Genomic DNA, 14,539 nt, shown 5'->3' with positions numbered 1-14,539 from the left:
ATGGGTCGGGTAATTCTTTTCATGTGGTCTCAGTTGTCGGGAAGCATAAGCTATAACCTTCCCATTCTGCATTAAAACACATCCCAAACCCTTATGAGAAGCATCACTAAATACAGTATAACCATCCGTACCTGAGGGTAAAGTCAAAACTGGTGCAGTCACAAGTCGAGTTTTCAACTCCTGGAAAGCAGATTCTCTTTGGTCAGTCCAGTCAAATGATGTCCCCTTCTGAGTTAACTGAGTCAATGGTAGAGCAATTTTGGAGAAATCTTTGACAAATCTTCTGTAATATCCAGCCAATCCCAAAAAGCTTCGGACTTCAGCCACATTTGTTGGTCTAGGCCAGTTCACTACAGCTTCAATTTTCTGCGGATCAACAGAAATTCCATTTTTGCTAACAACATGCCCCAAAAACATAACATGGTCAAGCCAAAATTCACATTTAGACAGTTTAGCATACAGTTTCTGTTCTCTTAAGGTTTGTAGGGCAAGTCTCAGATGATGGTCATGCTGTCCTATGCTTTTGGAGTAAATCAATATGTCATCGATAAATACAACAATAAAGTCATCAAGGTACGGTTTAAAAATTCTGTTCATGAGGTCCATAAAAGCAGCTGGTGCGTTCGTGACTCCAAAAGGCATAACTAGAAATTCATAATGTCCATACCTTGTTCTAAAAGCAGTTTTATCAATGTCTTCCGGTTTAACCTTCAGTTGATGATACCCCGATCTGAGATCAATCTTAGAAAACACTTGTGCACCCTGTAACTGATCAAATAAATCATCAATGCGTGGCAATGGGTATTTGTTCTTTACAGTTACCTTATTCAGTTCACGGTAGTCGATGCACAGTCTCAGTGAGCCATCTTTCTTCTTGACAAACAAAACAGGAGCACCCCATGGCGAAGTGCTAGGTCTGATAAACTTTTTGTCTAACAGTTCTTGCAGTTGCACTTTCAGTTCCTTCAGTTCAGTTGGAGCCATTCGGTAGGGAGCTTTAGAAACTGGTTGTGTTCCGGGAATCACATCAACGGTAAATTCAATTTCCCTGTCAGTCAAATCTCCTGGAAGATTATCTGGAAATACATCTGGGAATTCTCTGACTATGGGAATACAATTCACATCAGTTTTAACACTATCATCAGTAGACACAGTCAGTACAGAACACAGATATCCTTTACACCCCTTTCTAATTAATTTAACAGCTTTTACTGACGAAATCAAATACGGAGGAGGTACTACTCCACTCCCATTAAACACAAATTCAGGTAGACCAGGTGGACGAAAAACAACTTGCTTGGTCACACAGTCAATAGTGGCATGATATTTTTGTAACCAATCCATCCCCAATATTACGTCAAAATGATCAATGTTCAATGGCAGTAAATCAATAAACAGATGCATATCCCCAACAATGATTTCACATGCGGGGTACATATAAGCACATGTCATAGATCCCCCTATGGGTGATGATACGGCCAGCAGATAGTTCATAGGTTCTAAGGGTCTATTCAATTTCCGTGAGAAAGCATGCGATACATAAGAATGCGTAGACCCCGAATCAATTAATACATATGCATTTTGTGCACAAATAGAGAGAATACCTGACACAACGGTCTCGGTATTCTGCACATCTCCCGGTACTAGTGCGAACACTCGGCCTTGCCTCACAGGCTCTTTCCCCGTAACTCTGGGGTTAGGCTTTGGTGGAGCATTTGATGCTGCTGCGCTTGGTGCAGCTTTACCACTGGCTTGTGGAGCAGAGGGGCAGTCTTTAACCATGTGGCCCACCTTGCCACACCTGTAACAGGCTCCAGATATTCTGTAGCAGACTCCCTTGTGCTTCTTGCCACACTCAGGACAGGGTGGTATGAATCCACTCCCTTGACTGAGGCTAGTTGTTGTCCCCGTATTCTGTTTCTTGTTGGCTGGGTTGTGCTTGCCTTTCTTAAATTTGAAACTCTGCCTTTTTCCATGCCATTCAGTTGTTGGTGTTTCAGATTGTTTCACTGCTGCAATGTTCGACTCGGCCATCAATGCCCGGTCGAGAACACCCACAAAAGTCGGTAATTTCAAAACATTTATCCGGTCAAGTATTGCCACATTAAGGCCACCTTCAAATTTTCTGGCCTTCTTATATTCAGTATCCACCATGTGCGGTGCATAACGGGCAAGTTCAGTAAATTTCGTCTCGTATTCTGCAACAGACATTGTGCCCTGCTTCAGTTGTTCAAACTCAGTTACTTTCCTATCCCTGACACACTGAGGGAAGTACTTTTCAAAGAAGGACTCCTTGAACTGAGCCCAAGTCATAACAATGTTTGTTTCACGGATTAACATCCACCACCTTCTAGCCTCTTCTTGTAGGGTGAAGGTAGCTAACAGTACTTTGTTCGCTTCTGAGCACGGAAACACTTCAAATAATTTCTCTGTTTCCAGAACCCAAGCTTCAGCTTTTAGCGGTTCAAGGCCTCCCTGAAAGGATGGCGGTTTCATTTTGCTGAACTTCTGGGTAAGAGCAATAATATCCCCATCATCCGCATTCGCATTAGGTTCCGGCTGTACCGGAGGAGGAGGAGGTGGTTGGTTCTGTTGTTCAAGTCTAGCAGTTATCAGTTCTATCATTCTTTCCATTCTTGCCTCGGTAGACGAGGATTCAGGTTCATTTGCATTGTCCATTTCACTATAAGCAGTTATAACAGTTTTATACATAAGCAGTCATTTGTTTAACAGTTTAACACATTAGCAGATATTCAGTCATAACGTAATCACACACTTAACATGCTCATGAGATGCCCTAATAACTTTTCTAGGACACCCTATAGCTCATTTGGACACGTGTGTGCGGTATAACTCGTGGTAAGTATCGCTCTGATACCACTCTGTCACGACCCAAACCCGGCCCTATGGGTCTAGCACCGTAACCGGCCAGTAATCCGAGATTACCGAAGGCCTGCAGAACAGTAATACAGTAAAACAGAGTACAGGGCCTGGCGGAAGCCAATACAGTAAATAAATAGTGTCCATTGAGCTGTGACAGTCTGTATGCAAAAAGGCTTTTCATATATTCACACATAAACAGTACAGAACAGTATGTACAATATTCACATCCCTTCAAACTAGGGACTCAACCCTATAGAACAGTACAGAAAACATTCCTTCTGTACAAAACAGTACGGTCTATACAAAATTTACAGTCACACAGTACAGGGACCTACTCCCTGTATAACAGTACAGTAAACAGTCAGTCTATACAGAACAGTTAGACAGTACAGAAGACAGGCGGGGGAAACAACCAAAACACCCCCAAGCCATAGCATGGCAACTCGGAACCTCGCAGTGAGGCACAAAGGCTGGCTTGACAAAACTGGAGTAACCCTGACGCCTCTAGCTGCGGTCTGGTGCCTGTACACCTACATATATATATGAGCAGTGAGCTAAAGCCCAGTGAATAACACAATATGTAAAGAGGTTAAGAATGAATGTCCTTACAGTATGAAAACAGTTCATTTCAATCAGTCATTCAGTTGTTCAGTACAGTAAACAGTCATATGTGGTACATCCATTAGCATAACAGTAACAGTAGGTCTTAAAAGACCGAAGAGTAATAATGGCCATCAGTCAGTAAACAGTAGTGGTTCCACGAGGGAACCGACAGAGATCTCTGTAACAGTAACAGTAACAGTAAACCGTAGATACTAAGGATGCCACAGTACAGTTCAGAAATAAAGGACATACATTCATTCAGTAAATAATACCAGTTCAGTAAACAGTTCAGTTCAGTATTCAAAGATAATCAGTTGAACATATCTTTACACAATTGTTACTCACAGAGTTCTGGGCTACAGTATGCTAGAGCGTGCCTCCCCAGTTGCCAACCCTACACAGTTCACAGGTTGAACACACTAAGCTACACAGTTGGGAAATCTTATAACTTAATCCCTAATTTGCCTTGGTGTGTTCTACAATGATATCCTCATTAAGATGCCTTAAACTAGGCCTAAGAATGCCTAGGATGGGATGAGGATGCAAAGATACACTTAGAAAACATTTTGCAAACTTTGCTGAAAATAGGAGCCTCGCTCGAGCGAGACTTTCTACGCTCGAGCGTAAGTCCAAAATCAAAGGATTCGCTCGAGCGAGGAATCCTTCGCTCGAGCGGTCTGCAAAACAGTAAAAGTACTGGATGCTGAAATTTTACGCGCGATGGTCGCTCGATGGTCGCTCGAGCGGAGCCCTGGACAAAGGTGCTCGCTCGAGCGGGGAATCCTTAGCTCGAGCGAGGAAGCCAAATCTGGAATTTCCAGATCTGCCTCCCAAGCTCAAACCAAGCATTCAACCACTCCAAACTCGACCTCTTGGGCCCAAATTCTGGAAAACATCATTAAATTCAATGTATAACAAGTTTCAAAGCTCAATTTATGAATTCAAGCCCCAAAGGTGAGTCAAATAAAACCACATTCAAACCCATTTTCAAGAACAACATTCAAACATGCATGAATGAGTTTTAAACCAAATTGAAGCTCCAAGGCTTGCTCAAATGAGCTCATTTCTTTCCAAAACCAGATGAAAACATGGTCTATAACAACAATATGAGCATGCATGTACCAATGTCCATGTAATCAACCTCAAAATGCAACAATACCAACATGCATGCAAGAAATGATCTTCAATCCATCATTTATGGACCAAATCATGACTTAGCTCTACAAATTAACATGAATCATGCAAGAATGAACTCAAGGACAGCAACAAGAAGATGGATGTCCTACCTTAATCTTGTAGAATTAGGAGTGAGGGAGCTCAAATATGCAAATACACTTCAATTACCAAGCAATTCTTCAAGTTTCCAAGGAATTCAAGGTGAATTCACTCTAACTCCCTACCTCCCTCTCTCTAGTCGGTGGTGTGCTCAAAATGAGCTGATGAAATGTGTATGTGTGAGCATAATGAGAATCAAAGATGATCCAAGTAGTGGGCCACTTAAGTGGCAAAATGGTAATTAAGTCCAACTCTTTAATTAGCTTAATTTAATCTAATTTAATCATACCTAATCAGTTTTCAGATAAATATACCATAAAATCGCATTAATTATGAGGGTCACGGAACATCAATCGGTTTCTAATTCGGCCGCCGATAAGGCCTTCAATTAGCAGTTTAAACATATAAACATGAACAGATAATCAGACAATCAAACAGATAGAATGCAATTAAGTAACATATACTCAGTTAATTCAGATTCCAATTTCAATCAGTCAGTTCAGTACTTTACTTAGTTCAATTATCAGTCAGTTATCAGTTCCGTTTAGCAGTAATCGGTAATTATCGGTAATCAATCAGTCCTTAATCAGTAAACAGTATGAGGGTTGTTACAGTCTCCCCTCCTTATAAAGAGTTTAGTCCTCTAAACTCGAGTTACCTTCATTCTGGAAGAAAACAGGATTCAGTGGAAACAGTTCAGGATATCGTTTAGCCATGTCATCTTCCCTTTCCCAAGTGGCATACACGCCACCATGGTTCTGCCAGTCAACTTTCACTAACGGGATCTCTTTGTTCCCCAGTTTCTTGATCCGTCGGTTTACAATCTGTATAGGCCGTTCCTCGTAAGTGTAGTCATCACTCAACACTACGTGGGTAGGCTCTATTACATGGAAGGGATCCCGGAGATAGTCTCTCAACATAGAAATGTGGAAGACGTTATGCATGTGCTCCATTTCAGGAGGAAGCGCAACTTGATACGCCACCGGATTGATTTTCTCAATGATCTCGTATGGTCCGACGTATCTCGGTGCTAACTTGCCTTTGACTCCAAAACGAGTCTGGCCTTTCATTGGTGTCACTTTCACAAAAACGTGATCACCCACTTCGTACTCTCTGTCCCGCCTTCGGACATCGGCATAACTCTTCTGTCTGCTCTGTGCAGTTTTCAGTCTTTGCTGTATCAGTTTCACTTTCTCAGTTGTTTCATACACAATCTCGGGCCCAAGCAAAGGCCCATCTCCAACTTCTGCCCAGCAAATTGGAGATCTACATTTTCTGCCATACAATGCCTCAAAAGGCGTCATACCAATACTCGAATGGTAGCTGTTGTTGTAGGCGAATTCAGCTAAGGGCAAGTGACTTTCCCAGTTTCCCTGAAAATCAAGGACACACATTCTCAGTAAATCCTCCAGAGTTTGGATGGTCCTTTCTGATTGGCCATCTGTCTGAGGATGATAGGCACTACTCAGTCTCAGTTCAGTACCCAGTGCAGTTTGTAGGCTTTGCCAAAACCTCGATGTAAACTTCGAATCCCTGTCAGAAACAATAGACACAGGCACTCCATGCAGTCTTACAATTTCATCAATATAGATAACAGCCAATTTGTCCGCATTATAGATTGTCTTGACAGGTAAGAAGTGAGCAGATTTGGTTAGTCTATCAACAATAACCCAAATTGAATCCATACCTTTTCTGGAGCGAGGTAATCCAACGACAAAATCCATCGTGATATGCTCCCATTTCCACTCTGGTATGGGTAGAGGTTGCAATAATCCGGCAGGTCGCTGATGTTCAGCTTTGACCTGTTGGCAATGAAGACATTTGGATACAAAATCAGCAATTTCTTTCTTCATTCCCGGCCACCAGAAATTCTGTTTAAGATCTTGGTACATTTTCGTATTCCCCGGATGGATAGACAATTTCGAATTGTGGCCTTCTCGCAGAACTCTTCTTTTCAGTTCAGTATCATTTGGTACACACAGTCTTTCTTGAAATTTCAGTACATTATTCTCAAATTTGAATCCCGGTCTCGGTTTAGATTCTCTTTCTTCGATGATCTTCTTCAAGAAGTCATCCAGTTGCTGTTTCTCTTTAATCTCTTCAATCAGCGCCGGTTGGGCAGAAATAGCAGCTAAGGTTCCACCTTGTTCTCTCAAAACAATTTCTATTTCAGATTTTTCAAGGTCACAAAGCAACTCTTTCTGTCCGGTAAGCAAACAGGCTAAGTTTCCAATCGATTTCCGGCTCAATGCATCGGCAACGGTATTGGCTTTTCCCGGATGGTACAATATCTGTAGGTCATAGTCTTTAATCAGTTCCAGCCATCTCCGCTGTCTCATATTCAGTTCTTTCTGTGTGAAGAAATACTTTAAACTCTTATGGTCGGTGTATACTTCACATGTCACCCCGTACAGATAGTGACGCCAGATTTTCAGTGCAAATACTACTGCAGCAAGTTCCAGATCATGGGTCGGGTAATTCTTTTCATGTGGTCTCAGTTGTCGGGAAGCATAAGCTATAACCTTCCCATTCTGCATTAAAACACATCCCAAACCCTTATGAGAAGCATCACTAAATACAGTATAACCATCCGTACCTGAGGGTAAAGTCAAAACTGGTGCAGTCACAAGTCGAGTTTTCAACTCCTGGAAAGCAGATTCTCTTTGGTCAGTCCAGTCAAATGATGTCCCCTTCTGAGTTAACTGAGTCAATGGTAGAGCAATTTTGGAGAAATCTTTGACAAATCTTCTGTAATATCCAGCCAATCCCAAAAAGCTTCGGACTTCAGCCACATTTGTTGGTCTAGGCCAGTTCACTACAGCTTCAATTTTCTGCGGATCAACAGAAATTCCATTTTTGCTAACAACATGCCCCAAAAACATAACATGGTCAAGCCAAAATTCACATTTAGACAGTTTAGCATACAGTTTCTGTTCTCTTAAGGTTTGTAGGGCAAGTCTCAGATGATGGTCATGCTGTCCTATGCTTTTGGAGTAAATCAATATGTCATCGATAAATACAACAATAAAGTCATCAAGGTACGGTTTAAAAATTCTGTTCATGAGGTCCATAAAAGCAGCTGGTGCGTTCGTGACTCCAAAAGGCATAACTAGAAATTCATAATGTCCATACCTTGTTCTAAAAGCAGTTTTATCAATGTCTTCCGGTTTAACCTTCAGTTGATGATACCCCGATCTGAGATCAATCTTAGAAAACACTTGTGCACCCTGTAACTGATCAAATAAATCATCAATGCGTGGCAATGGGTATTTGTTCTTTACAGTTACCTTATTCAGTTCACGGTAGTCGATGCACAGTCTCAGTGAGCCATCTTTCTTCTTGACAAACAAAACAGGAGCACCCCATGGCGAAGTGCTAGGTCTGATAAACTTTTTGTCTAACAGTTCTTGCAGCTGCACTTTCAGTTCCTTCAGTTCAGTTGGAGCCATTCGGTAGGGAGCTTTAGAAACTGGTTGTGTTCCGGGAATCACATCAACGGTAAATTCAATTTCCCTGTCAGTCAAATCTCCTGGAAGATTATCTGGAAATACATCTGGGAATTCTCTGACTATGGGAATACAATTCACATCAGTTTTAACACTATCATCAGTAGACACAGTCAGTACAGAACACAGATATCCTTTACACCCCTTTCTAATTAATTTAACAGCTTTTACTGACGAAATCAAATACGGAGGAGGTACTACTCCACTCCCATTAAACACAAATTCAGGTAGACCAGGTGGACGAAAAACAACTTGCTTGGTCACACAGTCAATAGTGGCATGATATTTTTGTAACCAATCCATCCCCAATATTGCGTCAAAATGATCAATGTTCAATGGCAGTAAATCAATAAACAGATGCATATCCCCAACAATGATTTCACATGCGGGGTACATATAAGCACATGTCATAGATCCCCCTATGGGTGATGATACGGCCAGCAGATAGTTCATAGGTTCTAAGGGTCTATTCAATTTCCGTGAGAAAGCATGCGATACATAAGAATGCGTAGACCCCGAATCAATTAATACATATGCATTTTGTGCACAAATAGAGAGAATACCTGACACAACGGTCTCGGTATTCTGCACATCTCCCGGTACTAGTGCGAACACTCGGCCTTGCCTCACAGGCTCTTTCCCCGTAACTCTGGGGTTAGGCTTTGGTGGAGCATTTGATGCTGCTGCGCTTGGTGCAGCTTTACCACTGGCTTGTGGAGCAGAGGGGCAGTCTTTAACCATGTGGCCCACCTTGCCACACCTGTAACAGGCTCCAGATATTCTGTAGCAGACTCCCTTGTGCTTCTTGCCACACTCAGGACAGGGTGGTATGAATCCACTCCCTTGACTGAGGCTAGTTGTTGTCCCCGTATTCTGTTTCTTGTTGGCTGGGTTGTGCTTGCCTTTCTTAAATTTGAAACTCTGCCTTTTTCCATGCCATTCAGTTGTTGGTGTTTCAGATTGTTTCACTGCTGCAATGTTCGACTCGGCCATCAATGCCCGGTCGAGAACACCCACAAAAGTCGGTAATTTCAAAACATTTATCCGGTCAAGTATTGCCACATTAAGGCCACCTTCAAATTTTCTGGCCTTCTTATATTCAGTATCCACCATGTGCGGTGCATAACGGGCAAGTTCAGTAAATTTCGTCTCGTATTCTGCAACAGACATTGTGCCCTGCTTCAGTTGTTCAAACTCAGTTACTTTCCTATCCCTGACACACTGAGGGAAGTACTTTTCAAAGAAGGACTCCTTGAACTGAGCCCAAGTCATAACAATGTTTGTTTCACGGATTAACATCCACCACCTTCTAGCCTCTTCTTGTAGGGTGAAGGTAGCTAACAGTACTTTGTTCGCTTCTGAGCACGGAAACACTTCAAATAATTTCTCTGTTTCCAGAACCCAAGCTTCAGCTTTTAGCGGTTCAAGGCCTCCCTGAAAGGATGGCGGTTTCATTTTGCTGAACTTCTGGGTAAGAGCAATAATATCCCCATCATCCGCATTCGCATTAGGTTCCGGCTGTACCGGAGGAGGAGGAGGTGGTTGGTTCTGTTGTTCAAGTCTAGCAGTTATCAGTTCTATCATTCTTTCCATTCTTGCCTCGGTAGACGAGGATTCAGGTTCATTTGCATTGTCCATTTCACTATAAGCAGTTATAACAGTTTTATACATAAGCAGTCATTTGTTTAACAGTTTAACACATTAGCAGATATTCAGTCATAACGTAATCACACACTTAACATGCTCATGAGATGCCCTAATAACTTTTCTAGGACACCCTATAGCTCATTTGGACACGTGTGTGCGGTATAACTCGTGGTAAGTATCGCTCTGATACCACTCTGTCACGACCCAAACCCGGCCCTATGGGTCTAGCACCGTAACCGGCCAGTAATCCGAGATTACCGAAGGCCTGCAGAACAGTAATACAGTAAAACAGAGTACAGGGCCTGGCGGAAGCCAATACAGTAAATAAATAGTGTCCATTGAGCTGTGACAGTCTGTATGCAAAAAGGCTTTTCATATATTCACACATAAACAGTACAGAACAGTATGTACAATATTCACATCCCTTCAAACTAGGGACTCAACCCTATAGAACAGTACAGAAAACATTCCTTCTGTACAAAACAGTACGGTCTATACAAAATTTACAGTCACACAGTACAGGGACCTACTCCCTGTATAACAGTACAGTAAACAGTCAGTCTATACAGAACAGTTAGACAGTACAGAAGACAGGCGGGGGAAACAACCAAAACACCCCCAAGCCATAGCATGGCAACTCGGAACCTCGCAGTGAGGCACAAAGGCTGGCTTGACAAAACTGGAGTAACCCTGACGCCTCTAGCTGCGGTCTGGTGCCTGTACACCTACATATATATATGAGCAGTGAGCTAAAGCCCAGTGAATAACACAATATGTAAAGAGGTTAAGAATGAATGTCCTTACAGTATGAAAACAGTTCATTTCAATCAGTCATTCAGTTGTTCAGTACAGTAAACAGTCATATGTGGTACATCCATTAGCATAACAGTAACAGTAGGTCTTAAAAGACCGAACAGTAATAATGGCCATCAGTCAGTAAACAGTAGTGGTTCCACGAGGGAACCGACAGAGATCTCTGTAACAGTAACAGTAACAGTAAACCGTAGATACTAAGGATGCCACAGTACAGTTCAGAAATAAAGGACATACATTCATTCAGTAAATAATACCAGTTCAGTAAACAGTTCAGTTCAGTATTCAAAGATAATCAGTTGAACATATCTTTACACAATTGTTACTCACAGAGTTCTGGGCTACAGTATGCTAGAGCGTGCCTCCCCAGTTGCCAACCCTACACAGTTCACAGGTTGAACACACTAAGCTACACAGTTGGGAAATCTTATAACTTAATCCCTAATTTGCCTTGGTGTGTTCTACAATGATATCCTCATTAAGATGCCTTAAACTAGGCCTAAGAATGCCTAGGATGGGATGAGGATGCAAAGATACACTTAGAAAACATTTTGCAAACTTTGCTGAAAATAGGAGCCTCGCTCGAGCGAGACTTTCTACGCTCGAGCGTAAGTCCAAAATCAAAGGATTCGCTCGAGCGAGGAATCCTTCGCTCGAGCGGTCTGCAAAACAGTAAAAGTACTGGATGCTGAAATTTTACGCGCGATGGTCGCTCGATGGTCGCTCGAGCGGAGCCCTGGACAAAGGTGCTCGCTCGAGCGGGGAATCCTTAGCTCGAGCGAGGAAGCCAAATCTGGAATTTCCAGATCTGCCTCCCAAGCTCAAACCAAGCATTCAACCACTCCAAACTCGACCTCTTGGGCCCAAATTCTGGAAAACATCATTAAATTCAATGTATAACAAGTTTCAAAGCTCAATTTATGAATTCAAGCCCCAAAGGTGAGTCAAATAAAACCACATTCAAACCCATTTTCAAGAACAACATTCAAACATGCATGAATGAGTTTTAAACCAAATTGAAGCTCCAAGGCTTGCTCAAATGAGCTCATTTCTTTCCAAAACCAGATGAAAACATGGTCTATAACAACAATATGAGCATGCATGTACCAATGTCCATGTAATCAACCTCAAAATGCAACAATACCAACATGCATGCAAGAAATGATCTTCAATCCATCATTTATGGACCAAATCATGACTTAGCTCTACAAATTAACATGAATCATGCAAGAATGAACTCAAGGACAGCAACAAGAAGATGGATGTCCTACCTTAATCTTGTAGAATTAGGAGTGAGGGAGCTCAAATATGCAAATACACTTCAATTACCAAGCAATTCTTCAAGTTTCCAAGGAATTCAAGGTGAATTCACTCTAACTCCCTACCTCCCTCTCTCTAGTCGGTGGTGTGCTCAAAATGAGCTGATGAAATGTGTATGTGTGAGCATAATGAGAATCAAAGATGATCCAAGTAGTGGGCCACTTAAGTGGCAAAATGGTAATTAAGTCCAACTCTTTAATTAGCTTAATTTAATCTAATTTAATCATACCTAATCAGTTTTCAGATAAATATACCATAAAATCGCATTAATTATGAGGGTCACGGAACATCAATCGGTTTCTAATTCGGCCGCCGATAAGGCCTTCAATTAGCAGTTTAAACATATAAACATGAACAGATAATCAGACAATCAAACAGATAGAATGCAATTAAGTAACATATACTCAGTTAATTCAGATTCCAATTTCAATCAGTCAGTTCAGTACTTTACTTAGTTCAATTATCAGTCAGTTATCAGTTCCGTTTAGCAGTAATCGGTAATTATCGGTAATCAATCAGTCCTTAATCAGTAAACAGTATGAGGGTTGTTACAAATTTGTAGCAATTTACAAGTAGGTTAGACTGAGATCACTGTTTGCAAAGTACTTGTTGAAACTTAAGAAAATACTTCACTTGTTGAAAATACTTGTTGAAACTTAAGAAAAAGTTTGCAAAGTTGACATTGAATAGTATATGTTTTACACTTGTTGAAACATATGAAAAGATTGCAGGTCAGTATCTTGCCGAAGTAAAGCTTGTAGTTATTACACCCGAGATATGTAACCCCGAGAAGATTGCACAAGGAAGGAAAGAAGTATGTAAATCATGCAAAATATTCTAAGTATGGAAACCACGCAGAAGCAATCAAAGAAAAGACAAAGATTCAAGCGTTAAGAAAAGGAAAACTGAGTTAACATTTACAAAATTGGGAGGCACGCCGGCCACGCAAAAGCTTACATTGTTCAGAAAAAGATAAAGGAAAAAACAAAATACAAGTAAGCAAAAGAAGAACATAAAGCTAAGGGTCTTCTCCTCCAGATTGTTGGATTTGGAGATCAGATACAACCTCGGCCTCCTTCTCTGCCGCTATTTCGGCGTTAATTTCCTGAAGAGTTTGTTCGACAGTCTTAACCTCGGAAGGGATGTCGGCTGGAACAGTGTCAAGAACAACTTCAGGGATAACCTCATCACCTTCTTCATCTTGAGTCAAGTCAAGGACTTGCTCATTCTGAGGAAGGGACTTAGCCCCATCAGCTTCCTTTGGTTTTCTGACCAAAGCCTTATCTTCTTCCTCATCGGCATCTTCAGACTCAGATTCATCTTCAGCTTGGCTTGGAGGTGGAGGAAATGGAAGAGGAATGGCGTCGGCTTTGCGCAGTGGCGAATCGTCAGGAATGTTAAGCTTCTTGGCAAGGGCCATCCAACCAAGAGAGAAGCCCCTGTTGCATGCCTGCCTTACTTGAAGTTTATATTCCTCAGTGACGTCGGCCATGCCCTGGGCGTAAGCCTTCTCATCAGCTTCCTTGATTTCGGCTTTTTTGGTGGCCAGAGCCTCCTGAAGCTCTTTTTCGGCTTGGGCCTTTTTTACCTCGGCCTCTTTTTTCTAGGCCTCGGCAACTTTCCTGATAGTCTCAGCAGACTCTGCTTTTTCTTCGGCCATTTGTTGGGCCTTAGTGGCAGCCTCGGCCTGATCTTCCAGCTTCTTCATCTTTGTCAGAATAGTTTTGTTTTCCTTTTTCAAGGCAGAAACCTCCCGCCTCATATCGGCCAACTTCTCCCTTATTTCAAAAGCTTGCATGGAGAGAGAATGGGCATGTTGAATGGCCTGAAAGAACCCAAGGGAAAAGTTATTACACAAACCTTGCAAGTATAGAAAAAAGGGACAGAAAGACAAGTTACCAAATGGGGGAACTTACTTGTACAGAGCGTTGGAGCATGAGGGTGTAGTTCTCATACTCGCTCATCTTGGCATTTCGCTTAAGATCACCAGGAAGGAGAACAGCAGTACTGAGTGCCACGCCGACGTTTATGTCTTCGGCACTGTCAGAAGCTAGAACAGGTTTATCCTCCAGGGTGATTTCAGGCACCCAGGGGACTCTTGGTAGCTTTGGCCTTGGGCTGAGCCTTTTTTATTCTTTTTGGCTTTGGTGGGGGCATGGATTGGGTTGGAACAACATCAACGTCGGCAGGTAGGTCGGCTAAGAGATCAACAGTGACAGGTTTCGGGTGACCCATCTCAGCAGTCTTGACAAGTCGTCGCCGACGTTTTCTTTCTGGTATTGGGATTAAGTATGGAGCTGAAGTAGATGGCAGATCAGCTGGGTCAGAAGTAGATCCTTGGTCTGCTCGTGATGAAGAGGTGGTTTGAGTTGTGGCAGTAGGAGGAGAAAGGCTTTTCTTCTTTCGTTTAGGAACGTCGGGCAAAGTCGACTTGTACGTCGGAATAAAATTCAGCACCAGTGGGGCCTTGCGCTTTTGGATTGGCAGATCTA

Source organism: Camellia sinensis, chromosome 1, assembly GCF_055761805.1.
Source record: "Camellia sinensis isolate YWXY chromosome 1, ASM5576180v1, whole genome shotgun sequence".
NCBI lineage: Eukaryota > Viridiplantae > Streptophyta > Magnoliopsida > Ericales > Theaceae > Camellia > Camellia sinensis.
This window is presented reverse-complemented; position numbering follows the sequence as displayed.